The sequence below is a fragment of the Saccopteryx leptura genome, chromosome 1 (genome assembly GCF_036850995.1).
Source record: "Saccopteryx leptura isolate mSacLep1 chromosome 1, mSacLep1_pri_phased_curated, whole genome shotgun sequence".
NCBI lineage: Eukaryota > Metazoa > Chordata > Mammalia > Chiroptera > Emballonuridae > Saccopteryx > Saccopteryx leptura.
Window position 1 is genome coordinate 179,523,857 of NC_089503.1, and position 14,246 is coordinate 179,538,102.

Below are 14,246 nucleotides of genomic sequence, written 5' to 3' on the forward strand. Positions count from 1 at the left end.
AGCACCACACACTGAGTGGTTTAAACAACAAACATTATTGTCTCACGTTCTGGAGACTGAAGTCTAAGGTCAAGGTGTAGAAGGGTTGGTTTTGAAGGCTGGGAAAGAGAATCTATTCCATGCTTCTCTTTTCTCTTCTGTAGTTTGCTGGAGGCCATTGGTGTCCTTTTTTTTTTTTTTTTGTATTTTTCTGAAGTTGGAAACGGGGAGGCAGTCAGACAGACTCCCGCATGCGCCCGACAGGGATCCACCCAGCACGCCCACCAGGGGGCGATGCTCTGCCCATCTGGGGTGTCGCTCTGTTGCAACCAGAGCCATTCTAGTGCCTGAGGCAGAGGCCACAGAGCCATCCTCAGCACCCGGGCACACTTTGCTCCAATGGAGCCTTGGCTGCGGGAGGGGAAGAGAGAGACAGAGAGGAAGGGGGGGGGAAGGGGGGAGAAGCAGATGGGCGCTTCTCCTGTGTGCCCTGGCCAGGAATCGAACCCAGGACTCCTGCACGCCAGGCCAATGCTCTACCACTGAGCCAACCGGCCAGGGCCCCTTTGGTGTTCTTGACCTTGTAGAAGCACCAACCCATTTCTGTCTTCATCTCACAGGGTGTTCTCCCTGGGTCTCTTCAGTGTCTTCTCTCTGTGCCTGTGTCCAATTTTCCTTTCTTTCACTAGGAACCCCAATTATATGGATTAGGGGTTCACTCTGCTGACCTCATCTTATTTAAGTAATGACATCTATAATGACCCCATTCCAAAGAAGGTCACAAGCTGAAATACTGGGGGTTAGGGGCTTCAACATACAAATTTAACTCATAATAACCAGGATGTTGGTCATATACTGTGACACCTCAAATAGAGGGCAGAGGGGAGTTAAGATCAGAAGAGGTACAGGGGCAAGATTTTTAACAAAATATTAATTAATAATAATGACACACATTGATTGAATAGTTGTTTTATTCCAGACATTATTTTCAGTACTTCACACAGGAGAGTTCATCCTTACCATTTTTATAAATGTAAAAACTGAGGCACAGGGAGCATACTTTGCTCAACTTTGAAACGTTTCTAAAATCCTTTCAAAATGGATTTATTTAAAAAAGAAAAGAGGAAATGATAATATTGAATGTAAATTGTAATTGCGAAAAAATAAAGGGGGAAATGATGAAGAAAAGTCACATTTTCTGTGGTTACAGGAAAAGAAAGCTGTTTTATTCAAGTTTCTGGAAGCTGGTTTAATGTGGCTCCTCATTAACCAGCCTAAATTGTTTTTTTCTCTCCTAAAAGTCAACTGGTCAGGGAGCTTTGAGTCAGGACTGAGTCATAGCTCTGGTATGTTCAACTACCAGAAAACAAAGTTTGTTTTTTAAGGCACCACAGAAATGGTTGAATGAAGGAAAATACTTCTGTAGTTATATGTCATGTCAGATTCATTGGTGTTTGGATGGATCGCAGCAGACTTTGTGCACTCAAAGCATTCTTTGCACTTAAAGGTGTCCTATACTGTCCGTCCCAGTCTATCCATGCACCCCTCTTTGAAAGTCTTCTAAAAAACCAATAAAAATGTATAACAATTTCTAAGCTGAGCAAACCAGTCCAACGGACCTCAGTGCACGTGGAAAGAAAGAAGAGAATTGAGTGGGAGATTATTATTTTTTCTAAATATTGTTATAAAATCTGTGACTTTGTACAAATACTGCCTCTGGTCTTTCTGAATTACTCCTAAAAAAAAAAAATTCTGACCAGGTTTGTGAAATCCAGAAAGGAAGAGAGAGGATACAAAGTCATTTCTTTCTCTCTCTCTCTCTCTCTCTCTCTCTTTCTTCTTTCTTTCTTTCTTTCTTTCTTTCTTTCTTTCTTTCTTTCTTTCTATTAAGTGAGAGGCAGGAGTCAGGGAGGCAGAGGCAGACTCCTGCATGTACTCTGACCAGGATCCACCTGGCAAACTCCCTACAGGGCTGTGCTCTGCCCATCTGGGGCCACTTCTCTGTTGCTCGGCAACTGAGCTATTTTTAGTGCCTGAGGCAAGGCCACAGAGCCATCCTCAGCACCTGGGACCAAATTGCTCAAATCACTTGAGCCATAGCTGAGGAAGGAAGAGAGAGAGAGAGAGAGAGAGAAGGGGGAGGGGTGGAGAGGCAGATGGTCGTTTCTCCTGTGTGCCCTGGCCGGGAATCAAATCCAGGACTTCCACATGCCAGGCCAATGCTCTACCACTGAGCCAACCAGCCAGGGCCCAAAGCCATTTCTCTCAAGGTTTTTGTTTCTAGTTTCCCATACCTGGAAACATTACCCAGAGATATTAATGATTATGGCATTGTTTTCAATAAAGTGATTGAGCAGCCTTACCTAACTGTCCATTGATGGGGCTATCAGACAACATACTTCCAGTGATCATGGAATCACAGAACCAAACGTCAGACTCAACCTCAGAGAGCCCTGGTGCCACCCCCATGTGTTGGGATGGACAGAAACCAAGACAACAGCAATGACTGGCCAAGGTCACAGAGCTTGATTTTTTGAATCAGATTTCAAACTCTCCTGCACTGCGTATCTGTGATTAAATGTGACACTTGCAGAGAATGAAGCTGGGGAGTAAAGGATTTTTTAAAAATAATATTTTCATATCTCATTTTCTCATTAGAAATTTGTCAGATCACATGTAGAGCTAGGATACCATTGAGGTTTTTTAGGGGCTTAGAAATCAGGGAGCCCCTTGATCTGTTTGAATAGACATTGGTTTACATACTAACCTAGGAAGGTAAGTTTAAGTTTTCTGAGAAAGGTAGGCTGTCATTTCTACACATTTCTTTTTTTTTTTTTTAAGATTTTATTTATTCATTTTAGAGAGAGGAGACAGACAGAGAGGGAAGGGAGGGAGGAGCAGAAAGCATCAACTCCCATATGTGCCTTGACCAGGGAAACCTGGGGTTTCGAACCAGTGACCTCAGTGTTCCAGGTCGACGCTTTTACCCACTTCGCCACCACAGGTCAGGCTACACATTTCTTTTATAGTCTCTTCTTTATCTACTCACCTCCTGAGGCAGGGCCCTGGATCTAGTTAGGAAGAAAGGGGTGGGGAGAGCAGGCCTTCTAGAAATCATTTTCAGGACCCAAATGACCGCTTGGGGCTTACCTTTTTAAGGAGGAAAACTCCTCTGGCCATTTAGATGACCAAGTAAGACAGTTCTGTTAATCCTGTCAAGGGACAGATTCGTCATATTTCTCCAAAGGGGAAGCTGATTGTCCCACTATCATTGACTGAACACTTTTTATATGATTATATCACAGGATGTAAGAGACTTTTCATGCCCTTTCTTTGATCAGTCAATTCTGTAATTGTTGTGTACTGGATTAACTATTGTAACATTGTAAGACAAAGCTTCCTCATTACCTGGATGAACAAGTAGAGACAAAATGTATTGCCCTGAGAGACCTGTGGGCTCTTGTCCCTTGGTGCTGATCCAGTGTACACAAGGACCCACAAAAGGTCACTGGGAAATTTCATTGCTCTGGTTTGACCATGGCCAATGGGGCTTTCTATCAACCTCCTCATGGAGAGTAAGTTAATTACAGTGAAGGCTTGCCCTACCTTTTAAAATTCTAAAAACCCCACAGGTCAACATGAACATTATCCACTTCTCACTGGGAGAAACACAGCAAACCCACACACTGTGTCCCACTCCTCGAACTGCCCATCAGAATGTGTCATTGTTGCAGTTTGCACTTGTCTCAGTTCTCTGCCAAGCCAAATCCACTGGCCTATTTTGGCGTATAAACTCCATTTAAAATTTATTTCCATGTAATTGGGCAGTCCAATTTTTTTTTGGCTGTTTAGCTCAGTTTTAGTTTTTTTTTTTTATCACTTCTCCTTGGGCTCATTGCCCTTATTTTCATAGGCAACCACATTGTTGGTTCCCCTCACCTTGCAAATCCCTTGGCATAATCCAACAGTTTCCACTCAAAATACTACAAAGTTGCTGGGTGAAACACAGGGTGTCATGTACAACTTGAGACATACTTTATGGAATGCCACATAATATTTTGGATATACTAAAAAAAATACTCATTGTTTATCTGAAATCCCATTTTAACTAGGCATCTGTAATTTTATTTTTATTTATTTATATTTTTACAGGGACAGATAGAGAGTCAGAGAGAGGGATAGATAGGAACAGAGAGAGATGAGAAGCATCAATCATCAGTTTTTCTTTTCTTTTTTTTTTTTTTTTCTGCATTCTTCTGAAGCTGGAAACGGGGAGAGACAGTCAGACAGACTCCCGCATGCGCCCCACCGGGATCCACCTGGCACACCCACCAGGGGGCGACGCTCTGCCCACCAGGGGGCGATGCTCTGCCCCTCCGGGGCGTCGCTCTGCTGTGACCAGAGCCACTCTAGCGCCTGGGGCAAAGGCCAAGGAGCCATCCCCAGCGCCTGGGCCATCTTTGCTCCAATGGAGCCTCGGTGCGGGAGGGGAAGAGAGAGACAGAGAGGAAGGAGAGGGGGTGGAGAAGCAAATGGGCGCTTCTCCTGTGTGCCCTGGCCGGGAATTGAACCCGGGACTTCTGCACACCAGGCCGACGCTCTACCACTGAGCCAACCGGCCAGGGCCTAATCATCAGTTTTTCATTGCAACATCTTAGTTATTCATTGATTGCTTTCTCATATGTGCCTTGACCACGGGCCTTCAACAGACTGAGTAACCCCTTGCTCGAGCCAGCGACCTTGGGTCCAAGCTGGTGAGCTTTTTTTAATTTATTTTTTTGTTCAAGCCAGATGAGCCCACGCTCAAGTTGGCAACCTCGGGGTCTCAAACCTGGGTCCTTCCGCATCCCAGTCCGATGCTCTATCCACTGCGCCACCGCCTGGTCAGGCGGCATCTGTAATTTTATTTGATATATCTTGTCACCCTAAAATACAACTGCCCCTTTGTCTTAGACGTATAATAATGTGCAAATGGGACCCACATCCAACTCATGACCTTGGCTTCCCTTTCCTTCTCTGTCTTCAAAAATCAATGTCCTCTGACTGTCAAGAACATTGAGGGTGGGGTTGGGGGAAAGACAAAATAACCCCAAATATTTTATTATTACACTGTTGATATTTATAATAAAATTCAATTGAGTAATTATCTTTCTTCTGACTTAAGAGCAAGTACCCAAGGAACATCAACCTAACTATGCACACTGAAATTCATAGTGTGGCCCACAAACACAGTGTGGCTACCCTGTCCACGTCACATTACTTCAGTTTTGGAGTCAACATAATGCTGCTGGTCTCCCAGCCCATGAACTTAGGCAGACCTGAGACAACTCCTTTTTATTCATACCTGAGATGACCTAGCTCCAGAAAAATCGAACAACCTTGACATTGCTCAGTGGTCATGAAAACACAGGCCAAATTCCTTTGTGAAAAATATCTTTGGGGCTTAGCCAATGACCCTCTTGTATTAAACAATGCTTGCTAATAAATTCTGTTTCAAGAAGGAAATACCTGTTTTTTACTTTTGATTTTGTTTCCCTTGCCTTTGGAATTCAAATTCACAAAAACATCATTGAGATCAAGATCAAGGCCCATAAATTTAGTGCCTATGTTTAGTGCCTGGTGGGTAGAGTTGCCCACCAATCTCTCTCAAGTACTTATATATTCTGAATTTCTAGATCCTGTGTGAAAAATATTCCATTTAGGTTAGTATGCCTGTCTCCAAAAAATTACCCTTGGGGAAATGACACTCCTATTTCATTCACTGCCTTTTGGACCCATCACAAATCCCGGTATTCAAGGTCCCAAAGTTAAATAATTCTGTTATGGAGCATGCAATAGAAATACAACTTAAATAATTATGAAAGAGAGACCATATGACCAAACAGATAGAATGCACCTTGATAGAAGAATGAGCACGTTAAGATAAATCATGTCCAGACTGCAAGGTGCAGGATGGCAAGGGCTGCTTCCAGAGTCTCCTGCAGGTCTGAAAGATTCTGGGATTACTGCTGGCCAAGAGCCTTCAGCCATCATTCCTCTCCAGAAATTGCCGTTGGCTGCAGAGGGCCGCCTTGCCCAAGGTCATGTCATTTTCATGGGGCAGCATCTATCCAATAACTTCCTTGCAGGGATATAAAGTCTTTTTTTAAAAATAATTTTATTTTTAATGGGGCAACATTAAAAATAAAATAAATCAGGATACATATATTCAAAGATAACATGTCCAGGTTATCTTGTCGTTCACTTATGTTGCATACCCATCACCCAAAGTCAGATTGTCCTCTGTCACCTTCTATCTAGTTTTCTTTGTGCCCCTCCCCCTCCCCTTTCCCTCTCCCTCTCCCCCCTCCCCCCATAACCACCACACTCTTATCAATGTCTCTTAGTTTCACTTTTAAGTCCCACCTACGTATGGAATAATGCAGTTCCTGGTTTTTTCTGATTTACATATTTCACTTCATATAATGTTATCAAGATCCCACCATTTTGCTGTAAATGATCCGATGTCATCATTTCTTATGGCTGAGTAGTATTCCATAGTGTATATGTGCCACATCTTCTTTATCCAGTCATCTATTGATGGGCTTTTTGGTTGTTTCCATGTCCTGGCCACTGTGAACAATGCTGCAATGAACATGGGGCGGCATGTGTCTTTACGTATCAATGTTTCTGAGTTTTTGGGGTATATACCCAGTAGAGGGATTGCTGGGTCATAAGGTAGTTCTATTTTCAGTTTTTTGAGGAACCACCATACTTTCTTCCATAATGGTTGTACTACTTTACATTCCCACCAAAAGTGGATGAGGGTTTCTTTTTCTCCACAGTCTCTCCAACATTTGCTATTACCCGTCTTGTTAATAATAGCTAATCTAACAGGTGTGAGGTGGTATCTCATTGCAGTTTTGATTTGCATTTCTCTAATAACTAATGAAGCTGAGCATCTTTTCATATATCTGTTGGCCATTTGTATTTCTTCCTGGGAGAAGTGTCTGTTCATGTCCTCTTCCCATTTTTTTATTGGATTGTTTGTTTGTTTGTTGTTGAGTTTTATGAGTTCTTTGTATATTTTGGATATTAGGCCCTTATCTGAGCTGTTGTTTGAAAATATCATTTCCCATTTAGTTGGCTGTCTGTTTATTTTGTTATCAGTTTCTCTTGCTGAGCAAAAACTTCTTAGTCTGATGTAGTCCCATTCATTAATTTTTGCCTTCACTTCTCTTGCCATTGGAGTCAAATTCATAAAATGCTCTTTAAAACCCAGGTCCATGAGTTGAGTACCTATGTCTTCTTCTATGTACTTAAAAGTTTCAGGTCTTATGTTTAGATCTTTGATCCATTTTGAGTTAATTTTAGTACAGGGGAACAAACTGTAGTCCAATTTCATTCTTTTGCATGTGGCTTTCCAGTTTTCCCAGCACCATTTATTGAAGAGGCTTTCTTTTCTCCATTGTGTGTTGTTGGCCCCTTTATCAAAAATTATTTGACTATATATATGTGGATTTATTTCTGAGTTTTCTATTCTGTTCCATTGGTCTGAGTGTCTATTTTTCTGCCAATACCATGCTGTTTTGATTGTTGTGGCCCTATAATATAGTTTGAAGTCAGGTATTGTAATGCCTCCAGCTTCATTCTTTTTCTTTAGGATTGCTTTGGCTATTCGGGGTTTTTTATAGTTCCATATAAATCTGATGATTTTTTGCTCCATTTCTTTAAAAAATGTCATTGTAATTTTGATGGGAATTGCATTAAATTTGTATATTGCTTTGGGTAATATGGCCATCTTGATTATATTTATTCTTCCTAACCAAGAACAAGGTATATTCTTCCATCTCCTTACATCTTTTTCGATTTCCCTTAACAATGGTTTATAGTTTTCATTATATAAGTCCTTTACATTCTTTGTTATGTTTATTCCTAAGTATTTTATTTTTTTTGTTGCAATTGTGAAGGGGATTCTTTTGAGTTCTCAATTGTTTCATTGTTGGCATATAAAAAGGCTATTGACTTCTGTATGTTAATTTTGTATACTGTGACCTTACTGTATTGGCTTATTGTTTCTAGTAGTCTTTTTGTGGAGTCTTTGGGGTTTTCGATGTATAGGATCATATCATCTGCAAAAAGTGGTACCTTTACTTCTTCTTTTCCAATATGGATGCCTTTTATTTCTTTGTCTTGTCTGATTGCTCTGGCTAGAACCTCTAGTACCACATTAAATAAAAGTGGAGAGAGTGGACAACCCTGTCTTATTCCTGATTTAAGGGGGAAAGCCTTCAGTTTTGTGCCATTTAATATGATGTTAGCTGATGGTTTATCATATATGGCCTTTCTCATGTTGAGATATTTTCCTTCTATACCCATTTTGTTGAGAGTCTTAAACATAAAATTGTGTTGTATTTTATCGAAAGCCTTTTCTGCGTCTATTGATAAGATCATGTGGTTTTTGTTCATTGTTTTGTTGATATGGTGTATTACGTTAACCATTTTACATATGGTGAACCATCCTTGAAATTCTGGGATGAATCCCACTTGATCATGATGTATTATCTTTTTAATATGTTGTTGTATTCGATTTGCTAGTATTTTGTTTAGTATTTTAGCATCTGTCTTCATTACTGATATTGGTCTGTAGTTTTCTTTTTTTGTGCCATCCTTGCCTGGTTTTGGTATGAGGGTTATGTTGGCCTCATAAAATGTGTTTGGAAGTATTGCTTCTTCTTCACATTTTTGGAAGACTTTCAGTAGAATAGGAACCAAGTCTTCTTTGAATGTTTGATAAAATTCGCTGGTATAGCCGTCAGGGCCTGGACTTTTATTTTTGGGGAGGTTTTTAATGTTTTTTTTTATTTCTTCTCTACTAATAGGCCTGTTTAGGCTTTCTGCTTCTTCTTGACTCAGTTTAGGAAGGTTGTATTGTTCTAGGAATTTATCCATTTCTTCTAGGTTGTTGAATTTAGTGGCATAAAGTTTTTCATAGTATTCTACAATAATTCTTTGTATATCTACAGTGTCTGTGGTGATTTCTCCTCTTTCATTTTGGATTTTGTTTATATGAGTTCTTTCTCTTTTTTCCTTGGTAAGTCTTGCCAAGGGTTTGTCAATTTTGTTGATCTTTTCAAAGAACCAGCTTCTTGTTCTATTAATTTTTTCTATAGTTTTTCTGTTCTCTATTTCATTTATTTCTGCTCTGATTTTTATTATCTCCTTTCTTCGGCTTGTTTTGGGTTGTCTTTGTTCTTCTTTTTCTAGTTCCTTAAGGTGTGAAGTTAAGTGGTTCACTTGGGCTCTCTCTTGTTTGTTCATATATGCCTGAAGTGATATGAACTTCCCTCTTATCACTGCTTTTGCTGCATCCCATAGATTCTGATATGTTGTATTGTCATTTTCATTTGTCTGTATATATCTTTTGATCTCTGCACTTATTTCTTCTTTGACCCATTCATTTTTTAAAAGTATGTTGTTTAGTTTCCACATTTTTATGGGATTTTTTCCCTCTTTTTTGCAGTTGAATTCTAGTTTCAAGGCTTTATGATCAGAAAATATGCTTGGTACAACTTCGATTTTTCTAAATTTGCTGATGTTGTTTTTGTGGCCCAACATATGGTCAATTCTTGAGAATGATCCATGTACACTGGAGAAAAATGTATACTCAGTCACTTTGGGATGAAATGTCCTGTAGATGTCTATCATATCCAGGTGCTCTAGTGTTTTGTTTAAGGCCACTATATCTTTATTGATTCTCTGTTTGGATGACCGATCTAGAGCCGTCAGCGGTGTATTGAGGTCTCCAAGTATGACTGTGTTTTTGTCAGTTTTTGTTTTAAGATCAATAAGTAGCTGTCTTATATATTTTGGTGCTCCTTGGTTTGGTGCATATATATTAAGAATTGTTATGTCTTCTTGATTCAGTGTCCCCTTAGCCATTACGAAATGGCCATTTTTGTCTCTGAGTACTTTTGCTGTCTTGTAGTCAGTATTATCAGATATGAGTATTGCTACGCCTGCTTTTTTTTGGTTGTTATTTGCTTGGAGTATTGTTTTCCAGCCTTTCACTTTGAATTTGTTTTTATCCTTGTTACTTAGATGAGTTTCCTGTAGGCAGCATACAGTTGGATTTACTTTTTTAATCCATTCTGCTACTCTATGCCTTTTTATTGGTGAGTTTAATCCGTTTACATTTAGTGTAATTATTGACACTTGTGAGTTCCCTATTGCCATTTTATAGATTTCTTTCTGTTAGTTTTGTGTCTTGTTTGATCCTTCTCTTTTGTTTTTCTATCTTTTGTTTTTATTTGGTTGTATTCCATACATCTTTCCTCTGTTGCTATTTTTTTTATCTCATGTGCTTCTGTGGTGGTTTTTTCAATGGTGGTTACCTTTAAGTAATGAAAAGGGTTCCTACCCTGTTCATTTTAGAGCACTATTTTGTGAGTACTTTTGCACTCCATCGTCCTTTGCTACTGTTAATCTCCATCCTCTCCCCCCCCCTTTCTTTTTGTTGTCACAGTTTAAATTTGGTTTTATTGTGTTCTTCTTGGAGCTTTTACTTGTGGCTTTGTTTTTTTTTTTGTTCTTTGTATCTGATTGGAGAACCCCCTTTAGTAATTCCTGGAGTGGGGGTTTTCTGATGATAAATTCCCTCATTTTTTCTGTATCTGTGAATGTTTTTATTTCTCCTTCATATTTGAAGGATAGCTTTGATGGGTATAGTATTCGTGGCTGAAAGTTCCTCTCTTTCAGGACTTTAAATATTGGGGTCCACTCTCTTCTAGCTTGTAGAGTTTCTGCTGAGAAATCTGATGATAATCTAATGGGCCTTCCTTTATATCAGGGGTCCCCAAACTATGGCCCGCGGGCCACATGCGGCCCCCTGAGGCCATTTATCTGGCCCCTGCCGCACTTCTGGAAGGGGTACCTCTTTTATTGGTGGTCAGTGAGAGGAGCCTAGTTCCCATGGAAATACTGGTCAGTTCGTTGATTTAAATTTACTTGTTCTTTATTTTAAATATTGTATTTGTTGTTCCCGTTTTGGTTTTTTACTTTAAAATAAGATATGTGCAGTGTGCATAGGGATTTGTTCATAGATTTTTTTTATAGTCCAGCCTTCCAATGGTCTGAGGGACAGTGAACTGGCCCCCTGTGTAAAAAGTTTGGGGACCCCTGCTTTGTATGTTGTATTCTTCTTTTCCCTGGCTGCCTTGAGAATTTTTTCTTTGCCGTTGGTTTGTGCCAATTTCATTATGATATGCCTTGGAGTAGGTTTGTTGGGGTTAAGAAAACTCGGAGTTCTGTTTGCTTCTTGAATTTGAGGCTTTAGTTCTTTCCACAGGCTTGGGAAGTTCTCATCTATTATTTGTTTGAGTATGTTCTCCATTCCATTTTCTCTCTCTTATCCCTCTGATATACCTATTATTCTTATGTTATCCTTTTTTTTTTTTCTGTATCCCTCTGAAGCTGGAAACGAGGAGAGACAGTCAGACAGACTCCCGCATGCGCCCAACTGGGATCCACCCGGCATGCCCAGCAGGGGCGACGCTCTGCCCACCAGGGGGCTATGCTCTGCCCCTCCGGGGCATTGCTCCGCCGCAACCAGAGCCACTCCAGCGCCTGGGGCAGAGGCCAAGGAGCCATCCCCAGCGCCCGGGCCATCTTTGCTCCAATGGAGCCTTGGCTGCAGGAGGGGAAGAGAGAGACAGAGAGGAAGGAGGGGGGGTGGAGAAGCAAATGGGCGCCTCCCCCATGTGCCCTGGCCGGGAATCGAACCCGGGTCCCCCGCACGCCAGGCTGATGCTGTACTGCTGAGCCAACTGGCCAGGGCCTTGTGTTATTCTTTTTGATATAGTCAGATAATTCTTGTAGGGCTATCTCATTTTTTTAAATTTTTGAGTCTCTTTCTTCTTCTCTCTGTTGTGCCTCAAGTTGCTTGTCTTCTATTTCACTAATCCTCTCTTCTATCTGGCCTGTTCTATTAGCTAAGCTTGTTACCTCATTTTTCAGCTCGTGAATTGAGTTTTTCATCTCTGTTTGTTTTTTTTTTATAGTTTCAATTTCCTTGGAAATATATTCTTTGTGTTCATCGAGTTGTTTTCTGAGCTCCCTCAATTGCCTTTCTGTGTTTTCTTGTATATCTCGGAGGATTTTTAGGATTTCTATCTTAAATTCTCTGTCATTTAGCTCCAAGGTTTCCAATATATTAAATTTTTTCTCCATAGATTTTTCCTCATCTAGCTGTGTTACCTCTCTTTCTTTTGTATCCATGATATTCAATTTTCTCTTCCTTAATGGCATCTGAGGGTGGTTTTGTTGATAGTATTAATGAGATTTAATAAAGAATAAAAAGTTAAAAAAATAAAAAATCGAAAAGAGTTGTTTTTTTAAAAATTAATGATGAAATAAAGAAAAATAAAATAAAATAAAAATTAAAAAAAAAAGAAAAAAGGAAATTATTCCCTCCCCTCCTTTTTTCCTCTCCTTCCTCTCCCCTCTTTCTTGAGAAAATCTTGTGGTGAACTGTGAATTATATTGTACTAAATAGAACAAACAATGCCTGTAATGGAGGGCCTGAATTGGGGAGAAGTAATAAAAGGGCAAAAAAAAAAAAAAAAAAAAAAAAAAGCCCTGGCCGGTTCGCTCTGCGGTAGAGCGTTGGCCTGGCGTACGGGGGACCCGGGTTCGATTCCCGGCCAGGGCACATGGGGGAGGCGCCCATTTGCTTCTCCACCCCCCCTCCTTCCTCTCTGTCTCTCTCTTCCCCTCCCGCAGCTGAGGCTCCATTGGAGCAAAGATGGCCCGGGCGCTGGGGATGGCTCCTTGGCCTCTGCCCTAGGCGCTAGAGTGGCTCTGGTCGCGGCAGAGTGACCCCCCCCTCCGGGGGCAGAGCGTCGCCCCTGGTGGGTGTGCCGGGTGGATCCCGGTCGGGCGCATGCGGGAGTCTGTCTGACTGTCTCTCCCCATTTCCAGCTTCAGGAAAAAAAAGAAAAAAAAAGAAAAAGAAAATGAAAAAGAAAAATGTGCATTGACCCACAAAAAGCAAATAAGAAAAAAATTTGGGTCAAGAATAAAATGATTTGCTTTTAGGTGTTGGTTAGACTGAGAGTTATGATGAGAGGAATAAGAGGGAAACAGGAAAATGGGGGGACAAATTAAAAAATTACTATTGTATTTAGTGGAACAAGAACTAGATAAAATGGAGAGCCAGGGATGGGAGCACTGCTAGTGAGTTAAAAAGGTGAAGTAAAAACCCCGAAAATGCCACAAATATAAGTTTGAGTCCAGATAAGATATTGTTCATTATTGAGGTTTGAATGAGAGGAGACGTAAAGGAGAAAGGAAGAAACTAATATAGAGGGAGAAAAGAAAGAGAGAGAGAGAAAAAAAGAGGGAACCACTAAAAGAAGAAAAAAGAAAAAAGAGGAGAGAGAGAGAGTTAAGGTTTTTGGAGTGCAACCCTCATAGAGAGAAAGGAAGAGAAAAGAAAAGATAATGGGAGATATAACACTTATGGGTAGTGTAGTTCAAGGAGAGGAGAGAGTAAGACCGGCAGAGAGTTAAACGACCAAATTAGAGGAGGAAAAAAAAAAAATCAAGAATGAAGATAAGAGAAACAAATGAACAAATATAATAAAATGGGATAGGTTATAAAGTCTGCGGATTATTCTTGTTTTTGAGAGGTTATCTTCTTGCTTTTTCTTTTCTCTCCCTCTTCCTGGTCAGTGACTCTGTACCCCGAGTTCTGCCCCTTTGGCACACTCAGGTAGAGGTTTGCAGTTGATAAGTCTCTATGGTGATGTCGTGTATTGTGCTTCAGTCTCGTTGGCAGTTGAGGCTCATTAGCATTTATAGGCTCTGCCAGTGAGAGAGTCCGTGTTCCTGGAGCCTTTCTCCTAGTCTTTCCTTCCTCAATTAGTAGCCTGATAATCCAGCTATGGGGTTGCTGCTGCCTCTGCCTGGATAGTAAGAGGCTCAAAGAGCTGGCAACTCCCCACTCTATTCCCACTCAGCACAGGGCTCTGGGTAAGGCTCAGTCAGTCAGAGCTGCTAGCATAATCATGCAGGGCTTCCGCCCACTCAAAGACCTCTGGCTCTTTCACTCTGTGGGATAACACGGGCGTGCACTGCCAAGGCACTCGGAGGAATCTCTCGCTCACTATCTGCGCGCGCAGACCAGGATATCAGGCCGGTGCCTCACCTTCTGAGTGAAACCCCCACCTGCACGGAAAAGTTCCGGCATTGGAATTGGCTCTTGCTCCGTCCCCGTGTGCGGCTTTCCC